At 48.2% G+C, this 18,292-nt stretch overlaps 6 non-coding genes across 6 annotated transcripts; 2 read left to right on the forward strand and 4 right to left on the reverse strand.

The window, feature by feature from the left end:
* Positions 1-5,960: 5,960 nt before the first annotated feature.
* On the reverse strand, positions 5,961-6,032 carry TRNAH-GUG (transfer RNA histidin (anticodon GUG)). Its single transcript has one exon. It is a non-coding gene; the product is annotated as a tRNA-His (tRNA).
* Positions 6,033-11,551: 5,519 nt separating this feature from the next.
* Positions 11,552-11,622, forward strand: TRNAG-CCC (transfer RNA glycine (anticodon CCC)). The gene has a single exon. It is a non-coding gene; the product is annotated as a tRNA-Gly (tRNA).
* Positions 11,623-12,395: 773 nt separating this feature from the next.
* Positions 12,396-12,467, reverse strand: TRNAE-UUC (transfer RNA glutamic acid (anticodon UUC)). The gene has a single exon. It is a non-coding gene; the product is annotated as a tRNA-Glu (tRNA).
* A 516-nt stretch (positions 12,468-12,983) lies between these two features.
* TRNAV-CAC (transfer RNA valine (anticodon CAC)) lies at positions 12,984-13,056 on the reverse strand. Its single transcript has one exon. It is a non-coding gene; the product is annotated as a tRNA-Val (tRNA).
* Positions 13,057-13,638: 582 nt separating this feature from the next.
* TRNAN-GUU (transfer RNA asparagine (anticodon GUU)) lies at positions 13,639-13,712 on the reverse strand. Its single transcript has one exon. It is a non-coding gene; the product is annotated as a tRNA-Asn (tRNA).
* Positions 13,713-16,973: 3,261 nt separating this feature from the next.
* Positions 16,974-17,045, forward strand: TRNAQ-CUG (transfer RNA glutamine (anticodon CUG)). The gene has a single exon. It is a non-coding gene; the product is annotated as a tRNA-Gln (tRNA).
* The last annotated feature ends 1,247 nt before the right edge of the window (positions 17,046-18,292 follow it).

Genomic DNA, 18,292 nt, shown 5'->3' on the forward strand with positions numbered 1-18,292 from the left:
TGATCCAAGCGGCGCCCGAAGGAAGCTGATGGCTCCTGGTTTGCTCCGCCTTTATCCGACCATTTGCCCTTCTGGACATCGGTTTAGTAGATGGGGTGCGTGTGACTGCAGCTGGAAAGAGATCACGTCCAACGAGGAAACGTGAAAAGGAGCGAGAGCAGGCAAAAGCATGGATGAGACAATGAGACCTCCCAGGAAGCCTGTGAAGAGGCTCAGGACAGATCGTGAGAGAGAAAAGATAATTTCATTAAGTAGCAGGAACATTTGTTGTGCTGTTCAGTCGCTCAGTCCTCTCGGACTTTTTGCGACCCCATGGACTGCAGCATGGAAGGCTTCCCTGTCCATCACCAAGTTCCGGAGCTTGCTCAAACTCATATCCGTTAAGTCGGTGATGCTATCCAACCATCTCATCCTCTGTCACCCTCTTCTCCTCCTGCCTTCCATCTTTCTCACCAGCAAGGTCTTTTCTACTGAGTCAGCTCTTCTCATCAGGTGGCCAAAGTACTGGAGCTTCAGTTTCGGCAGCAGTCCTTCCAGTGAATATTCAGGAGTGATTTCCTTTAGGATTGACTGGTTTGATCTCCTTCATCAAAGGACTTGATCTCCTGGATCAAGGGACTCTCAAGAGTCTTCTCCAACACCACAGTTCAAATGCATCAATTCTTCCATGCTCAACCTTCTTTATAGTTCAGTTCTCACATCCGTACATGACTGTTGGAACAACCGTAGCATTGACTATATGGACCTTTGTTGGCAAAGTTATGTTTCTGCTTTTTAATATGCTGTCCAGGTTGGTCATAACTTTTCTTCCAGGTAGCAAGTGTCTTTTAATTTCATGCCTGCAGTCACCATCTGCAGTGATTTTGGAGTCCTGGAAATAAAGTCTGTCACGGTTTCCATTGCTTCCCCATCTATTTGCCATGAAATGATGGGACCAGATGCCATGACCTTAGCTTTTTGAATGCTGAGTGTCAAGCCAGCTTTTTCATTCTCCTCTTTCACATTCATCAAGAGGCTCTTTAGTTCCTCTTTGCTTTTTGAAAAAGGGTGGTGTCATCTGCATATCTGAGGTTGCTGATATTTCTCCCTGCAGTCTTGATTCCAGCTTGTGCTTCATCCAGCCTGGCATTTCGCATGATGTATTCTTCATGTAAGTTAAATAAGCAGGGTAAGAATATAGAGCCTTGACGTACTCCTTTCCAATTTTCAACCAGTCCATTGATCCATGCCCGGTTCTAACTGTTGCTGCTTGAGCTCCATACAGGTTTCTCTGGAGACAGGGAAGGAGGTCTCTTGAAAAATTTTCCATACTTTGTTATGATCGTCAAAGCCTTTAGTGTAGTCAATGACACAGAAATAGATGTTTTCTGGAATTCTCTTGTTTTTTCTTTTTTTTTTTTTATTTATTAATTTTTACTTTTGGCTGTGCTGAGTCTTCATTGCTGTACTCCAGCTTTCTCTAGTTGCGGTGAGTGGGGGCAACTCTTTGTTGTGATGTGCAGACTTCTCATTGTGATGGCTTCTCTTGTGGAGCCTGGGCTCTAGAGTGCAGGCTCAGTAGTTGTGGCACATGGGCTTAGTTGCTCCGAAGCAACTAAGATTCCAGATCCCTGGAATCTTCCCAGACCAGGGATCGAACTCGTGTCCCCTGCATTGGCAGGCAGATTCTTTATCACTGGACCGGCAGGGAAGTCCTCTTGCTTTTTCTATTATCCAAAAGATGTTGGCAATCTGATCTCTGGTTCCTCTGCCTTTTCTAAATCTAGCTTGAACATCTGGAAGTTCTCAGTTCACATTCTATTGAAGCCTAGCTTGGAGAATTTTCAGCATTACACGGCTAGCATGAGAAATTGGTGCACTTGTGTAGCGGTTTGAACGTTCTTTGGCACGGCCTTTGTTTGGGATTGGAATGAAAATAGACCTTTTCCAGTCCTGTGGCCACTGCTGAGTTTTCCAAATTTGCTGGCAAATGAGTGCAGCAATTAAACAACATCATCTTTTAGGATTTGAAATAGCCCAGCTGGAATTCTCTCACCTCCACTAGCTTTGCTTGCAGTGATGCTTCTTGAGTCCCTAAGGTGACTTTGCACTCCAAGATGTCTGGCTCTAGGTGAGTGATCACACCATCCTGGTTATCTGAGTCATGAAAATCTTTTCTGTGAAGTTCTTCTGTGTATTCTTGCCACTTCTTCTTAATATCTTCTGCTTCTGTTTCTGTCCTTTATTGTGCCCACCTTTGCATGAAATGTTCCCTTGGTATCTCTAATCTTCTTGAAGAGACCTCTAGTCTTTCCCATTTTAATTGTTTTGCTCGATTTCTTTGCACTGCTCACCTTGAAAGGCTTTCTTATCTCTCCTTGCTCTTCTCTGGAACTCTGCATTCATTTGGGTATATCTTTCCTTTTCTCTGCCTTTTGCTTCTCTTCTTTTCTCAGCTATTCATAAGGCCTCGTCAGACAACCATTTTGCATTTTTCTTTTCTTTTTCATGGGGATGGTTTTGATCAAGGCCTCCTGTACAATGTTGCGAATCTCCATCCATGGTTCTCCAGGCACTCTATCAGATCTAATCCCTTGAATCTGTCACTTCCACTGTATAATCAATCGTAAGGGATTTGATTTAGGTCATACCTGAACGGCCTAGTGGTTTCCCCTACTTTCTTCAATTTAAGTCTGAGTTTGGCGATAGAGCTTCTCCATCTTCGGGCTGCGAAGAATATAACCAGTGTGATTTGGGTATTGACCATCTAGTGATGTCCATGTATAGGGTCGTCTCTTGTGTTGTTGGAAAGAGTGTTTGTTATGCCCGGTGCGTTCTCTTGGCAAAACTCTGAGGGAGAATCAGAGAAGAGCACGAAAGAGAAAAAACCTCGAACTTCTGTAGGTGTCCACAAATAAAACAGCAAACACAGTGTGAGTATATTTATGTGGGACAGTTACCTTATGCCACGTTGTGTATTGTCACTGTATAGTGTAGGTGCTGCATTGTGGCAGCAGCACCCTTGGTTCAGAACCAGGCTAAGGCAAGGTAGTGTCTATAGCCTGTCTTGCCATTTGCCTTTTTTCTTTTTTTCAGTTTGACTTATAGTTGATTTATAATGCTGTATTTGCTTCAGGTGTATAACAAAGTGATTCAGTTATACACACATATACATCTATTTGTGGTTCAGATTATTTTTCCTTTTAGATTATTACAAGATATTGAGTACAGGTCCCTGGCTATACACTAGGTGCTTGTTGGTTATCTGTTTTCTACACAGTAGTAGTGTGTATATATTAATCCCAAACTTCTAATTTATCCCTTCCCCTTTCCCCTTTAGTAACCATAATGTTGTTTTCTATATCCATGGGTTTATTTCCATTTTGTACATATGTTCATTTGTATCAGTTTTAGTGTTATTTTTTAGATTTCTCATATAAGTGATGTCATATGAAATTTGTCTTTCTCTGCCTGGCTTACGTCACTAAGATGGCAATCTCTTGGTCCATTCACGTTGCTATAATTGGCATTATTTCATTCTTTTCGGCTTTTTTTTTTTTTGGTTGAGTAATATTCTATCCGTTTACTTTTAATTCCAGCACCAGCTATGCCCCCTAGCAGCAGTGGGAGAACAGAATTTGCTGCTGGCCCAGAAAGCAAGATGCAGCGAGAAGAGGAGTAAACCCCACAGCGCACAAACCTGCCGGTCAAAGCAAAACCTAGAATGACTGTTTGTCTCACTGTTAAGCAGAACACATCCCCAAAGTTGAAACATTGCCCTTCAAGGAGCCTTGTCTATAGTTTACATTAACAAAATAATATGGTCATTGTTGCTGTTGTTGTCGTTTTCTGGTAAACATATTTCTAATATCAGTGATTTTTTTTTTTTTTACACTAAAGGAGAAGGCGTATTTAAGACGTTTACAATAAAATGCAAACTAGTCATCATGGTCTAGACCAGTTCCTTTCCATCCACCAGCCACTGATTTTTACAGAAACAGTAAATCATTGAACTATAGGCACAGTTTGTTGAATTTTTGCAAATGTAATCAGCACCCAGATCAAATTGTAGAAAATTCCCCCCATCCCTGAAATGTCATTTGAGCCACTTTCTAGGCAATTCCTACACTAGATTGCTGCTTTTACTACTCTTCTGAGGTCTACTGCAACAGTGTACTGTTGCCTGCTCTTGAAATTCAAATGAAGGAAGCTACATATCTGGTAACTGATTTTGCTTTCATGCAACATTTTGTTCATTAGACATATTCAAAGTGTTAAGGATATCTCATTAATTTTGGTATTATTGGAGTAATTTTGTTGGGATTTTTTGGTGTTAACTGGTGTTCTTGATGAATTTTCTATACCAACTTCTTGTACATTTGTGCATTCAGAGAAGTATTACAATTGCTGGGTCATGAAGTAGGTACAAGACTAACTTTATTAGAAACTGCGAACAGTCTTCTAGAATGATTTTGAACTGACTAGTACAGATGCAATTGCTCCATATTTGTCAGCATTTAGTGTAGGAATTTTTTAAAAAGCAGTCGTGCTGGAGGCTATGTAATGAGATCTCCTTATACGTATGACGTTTATTTTCCGAACGAGTAAATATGTCAAGAGTATTTTCTTATAACGTCTGGTCATTAAAATATTACCTTTGTGATCCCTGGCTTAGACTTCACAGGAAAAGGGAACCAGGTGCTGTGGTCCGTCACTGAGGTGTCGATGGATTTTCCTAAGTGTCTCTCAGAGACAGAGACCCAGGCTCAGGGTATTCCCAGAGTGGACAGGTTTAGATCCAATGACTGGCCCAGAAATAGTGGACATGCCCCGCCTCCCAGGTTTTTACCATCTCCACCCGCTTTCAGTTAAGCAAGTGCAGAACAGGTTTTTAGAATATTCTCTTTCAACGTATTCATTCACATTCATTTCCCCGAGTACTCTGAATAGCCAATTCATCTCACTACCATAAAGGGAAAACTGTTATCAGCAGCATAAGCAGATGGTTCATGTAAAAATCAACATCACAATATCAATACGATGGTGATCCAGGGAAATGGCCTGACTCTCCAGCTGCTGTTGTTTGGAATCCCCGTGGTCTCTACCAGGCAGTGGGCACGCATTCCCTTTTGTTTGGGAAACTGGCTCAGAAGACCTGTTAGGACAAATGTTATGTCCAGGGTAGAGCAAGAGGTGAGCGACGGAGTGGGGCTGGTGGATGGGGGCCGGGGGTGTGGACTAAGCCTGCAGAGGCAGCAGTAGATGAGGCAGCAACTACTGGCTGTGCGTGTATGTGGTTCCAGAAGAGCTGATGAAAGGCAGTGAGTCTGGTGGCTGAGAGTGTGTGCTCTGCCTGTGTGGGGAGGGGCAGGAGGATTGGGAGATCTTTGCTAGAATTACTTTGCAGAGAGTGATTTGGTAAGGGTGGGGGAGGGGAGGAGGGCGAGCCTGAGTGAAAGACGTTGGCCCCAGGGGCCCATGCTTGTAGTTAGCTGGCAGCAGAGTCATGGTGATCTTGAAGGTGATTTCTCCAATGCAACATCTTGTCCGTTGTCATCCCGGCGTTCTGACCTCTGTGGTTTCCCTACTAGGGTGAAATTGACTTCAGAATTTCTGCTTGATAATCCCTAGATAGTAAAATGTCTATAGTCATTCTGGTGAATTGAGGAAAGGACAAACTCAGCTGTTTAAAGTAGCAGGGGATGGATAGGCATTACCTGGAAAACGTATCAGAGTGCTTCATCCATGTGTCAAAGCGTATCTTCCATACTTGGTTGATAAAAAATTTTGTACGTCTTGATCTTGGTGATTATTTCACATCAAGCAGCTGTTCATTAATGATTTGTGCATCTTGTCTTGTGAATACACCTTAGTAATTTTCTTTTTGGATAGAACGGGCGGTCACATGTTGGAGAACCCAGTATAGACCATTACCATGTTGAAGAAAAGAAAGTCAGATGCCCCGTGTAACACGGATGCCATGCCGTGACTCGGATTCGAACCGAGGTTGCTGCGGCCACAACGCAGAGTACTAACCACTATACGATCACGGCGTGCCACATATCAAGCGATGAGAACGGCCTTTAATGTACGTCCTTTGAGGTAAAATGATTTCCATCGTTATACGCTGCTTCATTCTTGGAAACGACGGCTATTCGTTTTCTGTCTTTCATGCTCGATCATGGGTTTCCCCGCTCTTTCTCTCAATTCTGATACATTATGACAAAATGAAGCAAAATGAAACCAAACACCGATTCTCATCTCCCCAGATCCGGCACGTTCCTTCTGGGAAGCCTGGCTGTCCTCGTCCCCACCTCGCCGGCTTCTTTTCCAGCTCCTCGCTTTCGTCCCTTTGGCTCGAGACCTTCCCCATTCGCTGCTTCCGGCTCCCGCCCCACCGACCGCGGCCGAGCCGAGGGAGGGCAACACCAGCGGTGCAGACGGTCGGTCGGGTGCAGGCGGAGCAAAGAACCCAAAGATCCAGTCGGGGCCCACCCGGCGTTCAGCCTCCCTCTGGCCCCCGCGGCTCCGGCCCGGGGCGTCTCTGGCGCGTTTCTTCCCTCGCAAATGTGTGTGGCTCCCCCGGTCGTGGAAGCGGGTAATTACCCATCCGTGGGGATGAGAAGTACCTTACTTGAGTAGCGTGTCTCTGGGGCGCCATCTATTAGTGTCTTTGGCTGTTCACGGGAAGGTTGGTTGTTCTAAACACACCTTGGGAAAGCCTTCCTTGAAACACTCAGAAGGGTTGTGGTTCTTTCTCCGCTGCGCACCCTCTCCGGGAACGGCAAAAGGGCTCCTCTACCGCTATGCTCCTGTCCTGCGTCTTAGGCGCACAGGAGGTTTGCCAGGTCACTGGGAGTCCAGAATTCCCTGAAGCAGTGAAACCAGTAACCGTATTTCTTTACGTTTCTCCTTTGCTGAGCATGTAGCAAATCCACTGTTCTGTTTTGTAATCAGTTACATATTTCTATAGAGATTTATATTAAAAATCTTTTATTTTCCCCATACAGATACCATTTCTCTTTTCCTTCATCCCTGGGCATACATCCAGACTTCCATCTGGTGGTGTTCTTCCTGGAGGATTCCTTTAGCATTCCTTGTATCGTGGGTCTGCGCTGATGAAGTCTTTCAGCATTTGTATGTCTGTAATGGTCATTATTCACCTTCACATTGAAGGACTCTGAAGGTGGGTAGTGATAGAATTCCACCTTGACTTTTTTGGCTTCAGTCCTTTGAAGAGGCTGCTCCACTGTCTTATAAGTTCCATGTATCTCTCTCCTCTTCTCTCTCTTTTTAGTCTTTATTAAGTTTGTTACAGTATGGCTTCTGTTTCATGTTTGATTTTTTTTTTTTTTTTTTCTTTTTTCTTTTTGCCATGAGACCTGTGGGGTCTTAGGTCTCCAACCAGGGATCCAACACCCGGGAAGTCCCTCACTTCTATGCTTCTGATGAGATCTGACAAGTGTAGTTTTGTTTCTATATGTACCTGGTCTTTTTCCTCTGGTCCCTCGGGGACTATATGCTTTCTCAATGGCTTTGAGCACTTTAATTACGATGGGACTAGATGTGTTTTTTCCATGTTGTCGTGCTCATTCATTCTGTCCATTTGGCTCCTTGGATCGGTGGGTTTTTCATCTTTACTATGATTGGAATTATCTGACATTGTTCCTCCAAAAACTGTTTCTCGTCCCTCAGTATTTTCAGGAGCATCAGTCACCCATGTATCCCTTCTGGTTCAATTTGATTGACTCATTCGTTCATCCATCTTCTTCTTACCTGTCATTTTCCTGCCTCTTTGCATGACTGACATCCTTTGACTGGAGCCCAAGCGTGGTCAGAGTTTCCCATTTGGGGCACTGGCTATTTTGGTATTCCTACGAATCTTCTTGAGTTTTACCTGGGGTACATTCGAGTGACTTATAAATGGTTTGATCCCTTTGGATCTTCCTTTCATGATTTTTTAGGTAGGTTAGTCTAGAGCTACTTATTCCCAATACTGTAACAAGAGTTCTCTGAATGTTCTTCCCAATGGCCCATGAGTGAGGAGTAGTTCTGTCTGGGGGGATCGAATACAATTGCTTGTCCTGTGTGAGCAGCAGGCATTGCACCAGGATCTTTTTAAAACTTTCTTTCCTTGGCCGCAGACACTTTCTTCATAAGGATACCCCAGTCGTTACTCTGCTGAGTACTTGAGGGAGACACTTTCATATCCCAGCCTTCTCCGTCTCCCACTCTCTCTCATCACTGGGCCTTTCTTCATGTTTCTCTCTTTTATTATTAACTTTTATTGAAGTATAGCTGTTTTACAATATTGTGATAACAGCAAAGTGAATCAGCTATACATATACATATATCCCCTCTTTTCTGGATTTCCTTCTCATTTAGGTAACCACAGAACATCCAGTAGTTCGCTATGCCATAGAGTAGGTTCCCCTTTGTTATTTACTGTGTACATAGCATCAGTGGCGCATATAGGTAAATCCTAACTTCCCAGTTCCTCCAACTCCCCTGTCCCCCTTGATATCCATACCTTTGTTCTCTACATCTGTATCTCGACTTCTGCATTGCAAATAACAATCACTGGATCTTTGTCCTGTGAACTCTAGCTGCCTTGCTCTCCACCAGCACTCAGCTTCTTGAGCCCAGTGGATTGACCTCAAATCCTCCTCTTGGTGCCCAGCCTGGGAACTCACTGAAAGCAGGAAGCTGGGCCCATGGCAAGACTCATCTTGTTTGCTTGTCACCTCTCAGGGCTTGCTATCCTTTGCTAAAGCCTGATTTTCAGTGGCTTAGAAGCTAGTATTTCATGCTCTTTGTCTTTTTGTTCCTTTGGGAGCGGGGCAAAGGGGGAGAGTGAGATTTAGGAAGGAGGGTTAGTCTGATTTCTGTCACTGCACCTTTGCTGGAAACTGAAGGCATCCCTTGTATGTTCTTAGTTTTCCCTAAATAGACGTTCTAATTTATATTCCAGTGTATTTTGCCAACTCAAGGAAAGAGTCTTTTTCTTCATGGTCTTGCCATCACAAGAAATTGTCAATACACATGTCTGTTACTCTAACAAAGGAATTTGTGCCCTACTGACTCAGCTTAGCGGGAGGTACAATGAAAAGACAATGTGTTCATCTCCCAGAGATCGCACATATTCAGCAGCTAAAGTTCCAAGCTGATCGGAAAGTATTCTAATAATTGTAAGTGTTTATAGTAGTGACCCAGTAATTCACTCCAGAGAAGACCAGCCAGAATGACTCTGGAGAGCTTCTTGCAGAGCAGCTTATGGATTACAGGAGTTTAAAGGGAAAAAAAAGACTCATTGGTTCCAGACATTTATCGTCTTACCTCCCCTTTATGAGTTGTATTTTGGCTTAGGTTGGATGCACACAATCTAATGAGGGGTCTCCCTCCAATTTACCGGTGCATTTGCAAGCCTGAGACTGTCTCCGAATGATATCTCGACAGTGAGACAAGTTGGTACAAGCTACAGAATCCTGCACCGATAATATATCTTGTGCAAACCTGGATCCTGAGAGTTCCTGGTTCGCCTTCCACTGATTCCTCAGTTGAAGCTCATGAGGAAACAAGAGCTCTTTGGACTTTCCGTACTCAGTTGAGGATGTCTCTAGGCTCTAGGACATTTCCCTCTGCCCTTCTCTTTCCCTCTTGGAGTGTATGCCCTTCTGTCTCTCTCTGTCCTTTATACTCTAGGCTGCTGTGGATTTTCTGTCTTCCTCACCAGTTTTCTGGAACTGTGCATTAGGAGTCCTTCAGTCAGGAAGCACTTACTAGGTGCTCACCAGGTACCAGGCCCTTCTCCTGGAAAACTGCTGTTATCAGGAGCAAAGTCAAGGTCCCACTCCTTGGTGCATTCACACCAAGAGGCATCAAAAATAAGACACACACACAGAGAGACAAATAAGAATCACAGCAGAAGAACAACCTGTCATGTTCTTCTCAGGTTCATCTGCCTGCCAGTGCATAAGGACTCCAGCACTGAGTAAGAAAAGAATTACATACCACATGGGAAAATGGTTGACTTGAGATCTAGAAGGCAGGTAACTAAGAATCAGGAATTTTTTTTTTTTTTTAATAAAGGAGTACCTCAGGTAAGCAACAGGTCCTTCCTTAGCTTAGAGAGTCCATGTGTTGTACTCATCTTCAAGTGACATTATGGCTACATTCAGGAACATCTGCTAAAGGTACCCACACATCCTCTTAAGCTGTTAAGCTATAGCCTTTCTATGTATACTCTATAAAAATATGGGCAGCATTATTTTTACCATAATTAGAAATTCTCCAGGCAAATATTATACATTAATTCAACCAATTTAATATCCGTCAGAGAACTTAAAGTTAATGATAGGTCTTAAAAGAGAAATTTGAACTGAATCGTGACTGATAAATGCTGCTTAGAATCACATATTAGATGAGACCTAAAAACATTTACCCCAAATTGAAAGGGGAATTATTATGTCACTATGATTTTGAGAATCTAAAGACTGAATCTTGATTTAAAAGGTATTATATGATATATTTAATTTACTGAGATACATAATTTTAAACTTTATAAATAATAATAAATCTGAAAGTCACCATGAAGTAGTTTTTAGACCAAAATTTTTAAAGCAGTGTGGTGCATGACCAGGAGTCATCGCTGGGAGCATGACAGGACAAATATTTTCTATGTAATTATACATCGATTATTAGAATTTTCAGGAGTGTAAAAGTATTCGAGCCTCATCCTTATTATCAACTTGAATGCTATTCTTGTTTGTAGCATGGAGAGCACTAACTTATCTAAAGCTAAACCTTTTTTATATCCCTGACTTACATTTCAGCAAAATCAAGTTAAAGGGAAAAAAAAAAAAAAAAAATGACCCATATAGTTGCTAGTCACTGAGATAGAAAGGGTGGTCCAGAGCTCCGCTTTGGAGAGAGGCAGAACGACGTATGTGTGGGAAAGCAGGGTGCCTCTGTGCTTGAATTCAGAGCGGACCTGGGACTGGGTCCAGGCCAGAACACAAGACTAACTAAGCATTATTGTCACAGGGCAGCCACCCAACCGACCGCAGCCACACAGCAGCTCTGGAAAGCTTTTGAGAATATGCCCCTCCCTTTGCAGCATTTCCCATCTGGTTCTCTCAGCCTCCAACCACAGGGAAGGATTCTTCACCCCTGTGTCCTGACAGAACACTTGATGCTCCCTGCAGGGCACAGGGAGCCAGGCAAGAGCCACGGGGGCAGCTGCACTGCCTCGACGGGTTTCTAGCAAAGGAGCGCGGAAGTCCCATGGACAGAGCGGCCTGGTGAGCTAGAGTCCAAGGGGTCGCAAAGAGTTGGACAAGGCTGAGCCAGTGAGCACGAGCAGCAGGCGGTTCCACCACTCAGAGGGAGCCAGAGCACACCTGATTGCCCGCCAAAGCAACCCTCAGGAGGCAGAGGGCAGCCGGTGCCGCGGAGGGCAGAGGATGAAAGCCTAGACCGTCCGGGAAACAAAGGGCATGAGTGGCTTGCACTTGAGAAAGACCTGAATAGAAGTCCAACTAGGCAGTCTTTGCAAACATTCCCCCCTAGAGTGGCATTGGTGGTTCAGTGGTAGAATTCTCGCCTCCCACGCGGGAGACCCGGGTTCGATTCCCGGCCAATGCATTGTGGCCTTGTTTCTTTTAGGTTTCCCTGGTGGCTCAGAAGATAAGGAATCTGTCTGAGGAGATACAGGAGACCTGGGCTGGGAAGATCCCCTGGAGAAGGAAATGGCAACCCACTCCAGTATTCTTGCCTGGAGCATCCCATGGACAGAGGAATGCTACAGTCCAAGGGCTGGCAAGAAGTCCAAAAGGACTCAGCAACCCAAAAGAGAACGGATTCCAGGTTTCCGAAGGGCCAAGAGGCCCTCTTCTGGACGGTATAGCTGTTCCCTGACCTTGGAAGACAGGTCCCAGGGAAGTTAGCTTTGAGAGGGACGCCAAAGGAAAGGAACAATCCTGAGACATCCGCACATTACTACCAAGTACGATGTCATAACTCTTACATAAAGAAAGAATGGGATGGCAACTGGGCACTTAGGTACAGAATATAGGATGTTAGTATTCTTGCAAACTTTTGGTATCTTAGAAAAGCTTTTGCTTTGGGTTTTTAATGAATTTTTGGAACTGAAGCCTCACATTCTCTTTGTATGGAAACTCTGTTAAGTAAGACTCTGGGTTTACCATGCCAGGAGAAAAGAGTGGAGGCCAGAGCTGGCCAGCCCAGGCTGTTCATGGCATCTGAGCTCCAACAGCCAGCCTGAGGTCCAGGACTCAGCGGCATTTAGAAACTCTGTGCAGAAATGTTCTGCACTGGACCTTTACGCAAAATACAGTTCCGATCTGGGCAGGAAGAGAGAGACTTGTGTGAGTGCAGACGGTGGAAGAAAGAAAGTTTTCCCTGACCGGGAATCGAACCCGGGCCGCGGCGGTGAAAGCGCCGAATCCTAGCCACTAGACCACCAGGGAGCTGTACACAAGACGCTTATTTAGCTTCTCCAGGTGAAAGGTGAGTGCAAGACGAGCCTTCAGAAAGTCAGAAAGCTGGAAAGGAAATGTCGCAGCGGCCCAGGGCTGTGTGCAGCTGTGCGAGGCTCCCAGCCCTGCCCCCGCCGCTCATCGGCCTTCGCCTCTCCTGTCCTGGGCGTCGCTTTGGCTCCGGGGCAAGGACACAAAGTAGCGGGCTGGGTCCCTCCTGCTCTAGCTCTAGCGCGGCGTGCTGCCGAGCCCAGGTCTTGCTCTCTTTGTGAACCTCGGTTTTCTTTGGTAAGAAAGAAGGCTCGGTGATGAGTGGCGGGTGATGAGCGGATCCGTCCACCTCCAGATCTCTGACCTGGCTCCGGGGCGTCTCCGAGCGCTGAATAAACTTCCAGGTGGTCACCAACTCTGCCTGCACCTGCGTCCCCTGCCTCACCCCGGGCCTTTCGCGCCTGTAGGTTCTGCCAATGAGAACGCACATCTCAGGGAGAAAAAAAGCAGGAGGACTGTTTCCGCCCGGTTTCGAACCGGGGACCTTTCGCGTGTGAGGCGAACGTGATAACCACTACACTACGGAAACGGGACAATTTCTGCTGGAAGACAGTATCCATGAAATCCCGAGGTCCCGTCACCGCTATCCACACCACCGACTGTTAACTCTGAAAGAGGGACCTTGACGCCCCTAGCTGTCTCAGGCACGGAGACGGCGGCCCCCGAGGGCCCTGCTTCCGGGTTCCTCCTCTCCCCTGAAGTGAGGACCCTCGGGCCCCCACAGGCTGCCTTCGGGGTCCCGCATCCAACGCAGAATCCTCAGACCCTCAGCTGCGCAGCCTGAGTTCAGGGGTCGCCCCCGCCGACTCCCCAGCTCCCGGAAGCCGCACGAGGCCCAGGAGACCCCGCAGCCCAGCGGTGTGGACGCCGCCCCTCCCAGGCTGCGGACCCGCGCCTCGGTGGCCCTTTCCACGGCGCCGGCGGTCAGCGCTCCGGGCTCTCAGGAATGACCGACGGTTCCAGTCCACCCGGGACCCGCCCTCCTCGCTGCCCCTTTGCACCTGACTCCTGCGCCCTTTCTCCGCAAGCCCGTTCGCCGCAGCACTTCTCCGGTGTCCCCTAGGCAAAAGGGAGTCTCTTTGGTGTTCTCTAAAAAAAAACCTCACCCCAGCGTCCCTGGGTGGGCTCGAACCACCAACCTTTCGGTTAACAGCCGAACGCGCTAACCGATTGCGCCACAGAGACAGCAGTACGCGACTCTTTTGGACTCCGTATGGAGTAGACACTTAAGGCATTCCCAGGGTGAGCGCTCTGTCCCCCAGAGAAACAGTGCCATTTCCCTGTCCCATACCCGCCACAGATGTCAGCGCCCCCGGAGAAACCGGCATCCAGGGCTCGATCCTTCCGGGCCGGAACGGAAATCGATCCAAGGACAGCTGAACACCCGGTGGGCTCCCATGATTGCTCTTCCCCGTTTCCTCCCCTACACCCAATGGATGAGAGTCTGCCCACCCTGGCAAAGGCCTCCAGGGCCGAGGTTGTGCTTCGCTTTCCTGTGTCCACCAGGCGGTTTCCACCAGAGTGGGCTTTCCTGAGGGCTCAGACGGTAAGAATCCGCCTGCAATGCAGGACACCGGGGTTGAATCCCTCGTTTGGGAAGATCCCCTGGAGGAGGGCATGCAACCCACTCCAGTATTCTTGCCTGGAGAATCCCCATGGACCGAGGAACCTGGCGGGCTAAGTCCATGGGGTCGCAAAGAGTCGGACGGACTTAGCGACTAAGCACACAGATCGCGGAGATGGTCGCCCTGTGTCAGCACGCCCAGGACAGAGTCTGGCACTCGCTGGGGCGCTCCAGGACTTGGATGAGTACATTATCGTCTTTTGCCCTTCGTCCCATGAAGACCCCTGAGAATGGAAATACGGGATAGTTTTCGAAGTGAACAGTTCTGTTTTAAAAGCCTTTATCCCGGGTTTTGGATTTCGCAGCACCCCTTTGGGCGGGCAAGGTCTCCGGAGCACTGCCTGCCGGGTGGAGCGCCCAGCTGGGTAGACTGCGTTCTGTGGGGTCCACCTGGGAGCGGGAAAGGGCGAAGACCAAGCGGGGAAGGCGGGTTTGGGGGGAGCGCACTGAGACCTCCCAGGAGACTGGGGCCAGGATCCCCAGTGGTGAGCACTGCTTCAGTCTGGTAGCAGAGTGGGGGAGGAGGGAGAGGGCCGGCAAACCCCAGAATGAAGGAGGCAGAAGGAGAGGGGAGGAAGGAGAGAATAAAAGCATTCGTGCTTCTACCCTCCCCTCCTCCCTCTCTTGCCTTCTCTCCTCTTCTTGGTCTTCTTCCCATCCCTACAGCTGAGAAATCTTGATACACCCACTTTTGAGAAGAAAGGCCCAACTAAGCTGTGCTCAGGTGCACACATTCTGGGTTGTAAAAATCGTTCTGTCCTTATGTGGCCTTGGAGGAAGTACCTGGCATGCCTTGAGGGGTCCCATGGATAGGTCAAGGCAGAGTGCAGATGGAGAGGAGCAGGGCAGGAAAGATGGAAACTCTGGGTCTTCTCATTTCTACCCACTCACTTCGACGTCATCGCTCTCGTAACTGGTTGCAGAAGGTGAGTCGCAGGGACCCCGTTCAAGCTGTTTCAACTGGAGCCAACCTAGATTTCCACCGAGTCTGATTTCTGCCACCCGCCGTTGCCCTCAATAACCTCAAATTCTTCCAAACTAAAATCTGGCCACGGTAGAGCTAAGAAGACCGGTGATATTGGACTATCTTCAGCTTTTGGCTCTTTCCTCCCACATTTTTAAAAGTCCTTCCCACCCGATGGTTTCCCGGGACACGCGCACGGACAGCCCAGCTAACGAACGGCCGCGGGGCTCTAAGCAGCGCCAGCGTGGTGGTAATGAGAAAACCCAGGGCGTTATTTTCTTCCTATATCAGTCAGAGTCCGTTTCAGGTCCTTGTACCCATAAACCTTGACCCTTCTTCAAGTTCTCCTGGTGGAGCACTTTGTGCTGTTCGTTACCACTCAACATCTTGAGTTTCCAAGAAGTTTCATCTTCTTATCCTGGAGCTGTGAACTTCCTCCTCATAGCAAGAGCCTCCCGCCTCCCCTTTGCCTCCTTCCTCCTTGAGTCAACCTCTGTCCAGTCTCTGGGAACAAAATACGTCTCCAGGCAACACTGGGCTTCTTTCTGACTCTGTTTTTTGGCCGGCTAAAAACAGGTGCTGTTTTTTTTTTTTTCTGCTCTGTGTATCAGATTAGGGAAGAAACAGTTTTAGGATACGACGAAGAAGTAACGATTATTACTCGGAGCCATGATAGGATTTATATCTACTCTACATGTAAATATTTAGTGTGGTGGTATTTTGTGCACATAAATACTGTCTGTACTTAAGACAGCTTGGATGTGCATCCTCTATGATTCAGCAATCAGTGCTCTTGGATACCTTGATATTTGTACGTCTTTTTTAAAACTGCAATTTCTGGGTTTGATATGTTAAGAAATGGGAGAGAAACTGACTTGACCGACCTGGTCAAAGAGTCTGTGACTGCCTAAGTGTCAGAGCCCTGTCTCGTGTCCTCCGCGACATGTGGTTGATCTTCAGTCACCCCAGGTGAGTATGGGGCTTTCCTGGTGAGCCAGCAGGTAAAGAATCTGCCTGCAATGCAACAGAGCCGGGTTAAACCTCTGATTTCGGAAGATCCCCTGGAGAAGGGAATGGCCACCCACCCCAGTATTCTTGCCTGGAGACTCTCTTGGACAGTGGAGCCTGGCGGGCTACAGTCTGTGGGGTCACAAAGAGTCGGGCACGACTGTGCGGCACTGACTTCACTTTTAGGTGAGTATAGCTGGTTTGTCCGACTGTTTTATGTAAATAGTTGTTCTTACTTACATGGCAAATGTAACAAATAGACACCTCTTGTGAGAAGAACTTACCCCTCTCCAAATCAGAAATCTATGAAGAAGAAGCGTTCTCCTGCCTCCACTCCCACTCCACCGCTGACACGCTTTATATGTTATATGTTATATGTAAGTGGTGGTGGCGGCTTAGGAGTGTAATCAGCCCTATGAGAAAACTAAGGGACCCAGGAAACCCCGCCTCCTGCCCTGACAACCGTCTGCCCGCTCTGGGCTATGATGGGAAAAGGGTGAAGGCAAAGAAAAGGAAAACAACACTCTTATTTGCAGAAATTTTACCTCAAGATGGGACACTCTGGTTAACCTAGGCAGACTATGCGGTTGGTGATGGAGAGCTAAGGGGGTCCTCCCTGGCACAAAACCCAAAGTGGATTTCACCTCATTTTCTGAGGTGAGAGTGAGCTGCGTCGATCAAAGGAGAGGAGCAGAGAGAAAGCAAGAGGGATGAGCACCTGCGGGAGTCAGCCGTATTGGAGTCTCCTCAGGGCCTTAGAAGAACTGCCCTGAGCTTACGGGTGGGACGTCTGGCGGCTAAAGAAGCGGATACAGTTCTCTGGCGGTGGAGGCCAGGTGCCTCCCGAGGGGGTTCCATGGTGTAATGGTGAGCACTCTGGACTCTGAATCCAGCGATCCGAGTTCAAATCTCGGTGGGACCTTTCTGCCTAGTTAGAAGAGGCACACTTTTTACACCCCTCATAGGACCTGCCTTCCGGCTCCCGCGACCCCCAGCGGCGTGGTTCTCACGGACACGGCGGACAGGTGTGGGACCGACCCGACCCGGGGCGTCCTCGCTGGGCGCGGGCGGCTCTGCCCATCCCTGCCCACCAGAGCCCGGCCCCTCCTCTGCCCTCCAACCCCCGCCCAGGGGCGCAGCGACCCCCCCAGTGCCGTCCCCCCGTCGGGTCCCCTGGGTCTCTGGAGTAAAAGGCAGAGGCTGAGCCCACGGAGTCCTGCCCCGCGAGGGGGCTTCGCACCGCACGGCTTGTAGCTGCACGGTTGTCCCTGTGAGTAAATGGTGGCGGGGAGGGCCTGCGATGTCACTGATCAGCCAGGATGGCAGCTTTCGGGTCCAGGGTCCCAGACCTGACTGGGAAGAACTGTGTTTTAGTTAGGTTCTCTATTATTCCGAATTGTTGTTGACCCTATCCCAGTTTATTTTGATTTTATTCAGAGGTTCTCGCTCCTAAGTCTCCGCTGGGCACGCAAAGCCGCTGTTCGGCCAAGGTTTGAACCTTCACTCCTGGAAATCGCGTCCTTTGGTCCCAAGCTCAGCCCGAAAGAGGATTCTGGCGTCTGAGGAGACCCCAGGTCCTTGACCCACGGCCGCCCGGCCAGGCTGCTGCGGACCGAAGGGGAGACGGGCCGCTCGGAGTCCGCACCCCCGGCCGGGCCCCCTTCGTCCTGCCGAGACTCTGCTCCACCGAGAAGGCACCCCACGACGTGAGCGGATGGAAACACTTGTGTCCTCTACTGCGTGGGAGGAAAACACGGATGAGGCCCGTGATGGACCTGAATAGCTTATTAAGGTGTTCCCTTCGCGGTGCTAAGGAGCATCTCTCCGAGGCTTGTAATTTGGAACTTTCAGCGGTTACAAAGGACTCAAAGACGCAGCTGTCTTTGGAGGACGGGAAAAGAAAGGGGTGCCTGCGTCCTCTGTGATCAGTCGTGTCCGACTCTTTGCAACCCCATGGACTGTCGCCCGCCAGGCTCCCCTGTCCATGGGATTCTCCAGGCAAGAATACTGCAGTGGGTTGCCATTTCCTCCTCCAAAGAAAGGGGTAAGGCCGGCGAAAAGATCGCCGGAAGGGCAACAGCAGGAGAGAACAGAGGATGAACCCGAAGGGAGAGCAGCGCGCGGGTGCCGCGGCGGGGCGGTCCCTGGGTTGGGGCGACTCACAGCGCC

The sequence above is a fragment of the Muntiacus reevesi genome, chromosome 1 (genome assembly GCF_963930625.1).
Source record: "Muntiacus reevesi chromosome 1, mMunRee1.1, whole genome shotgun sequence".
Classification (NCBI taxonomy): domain Eukaryota; kingdom Metazoa; phylum Chordata; class Mammalia; order Artiodactyla; family Cervidae; genus Muntiacus; species Muntiacus reevesi.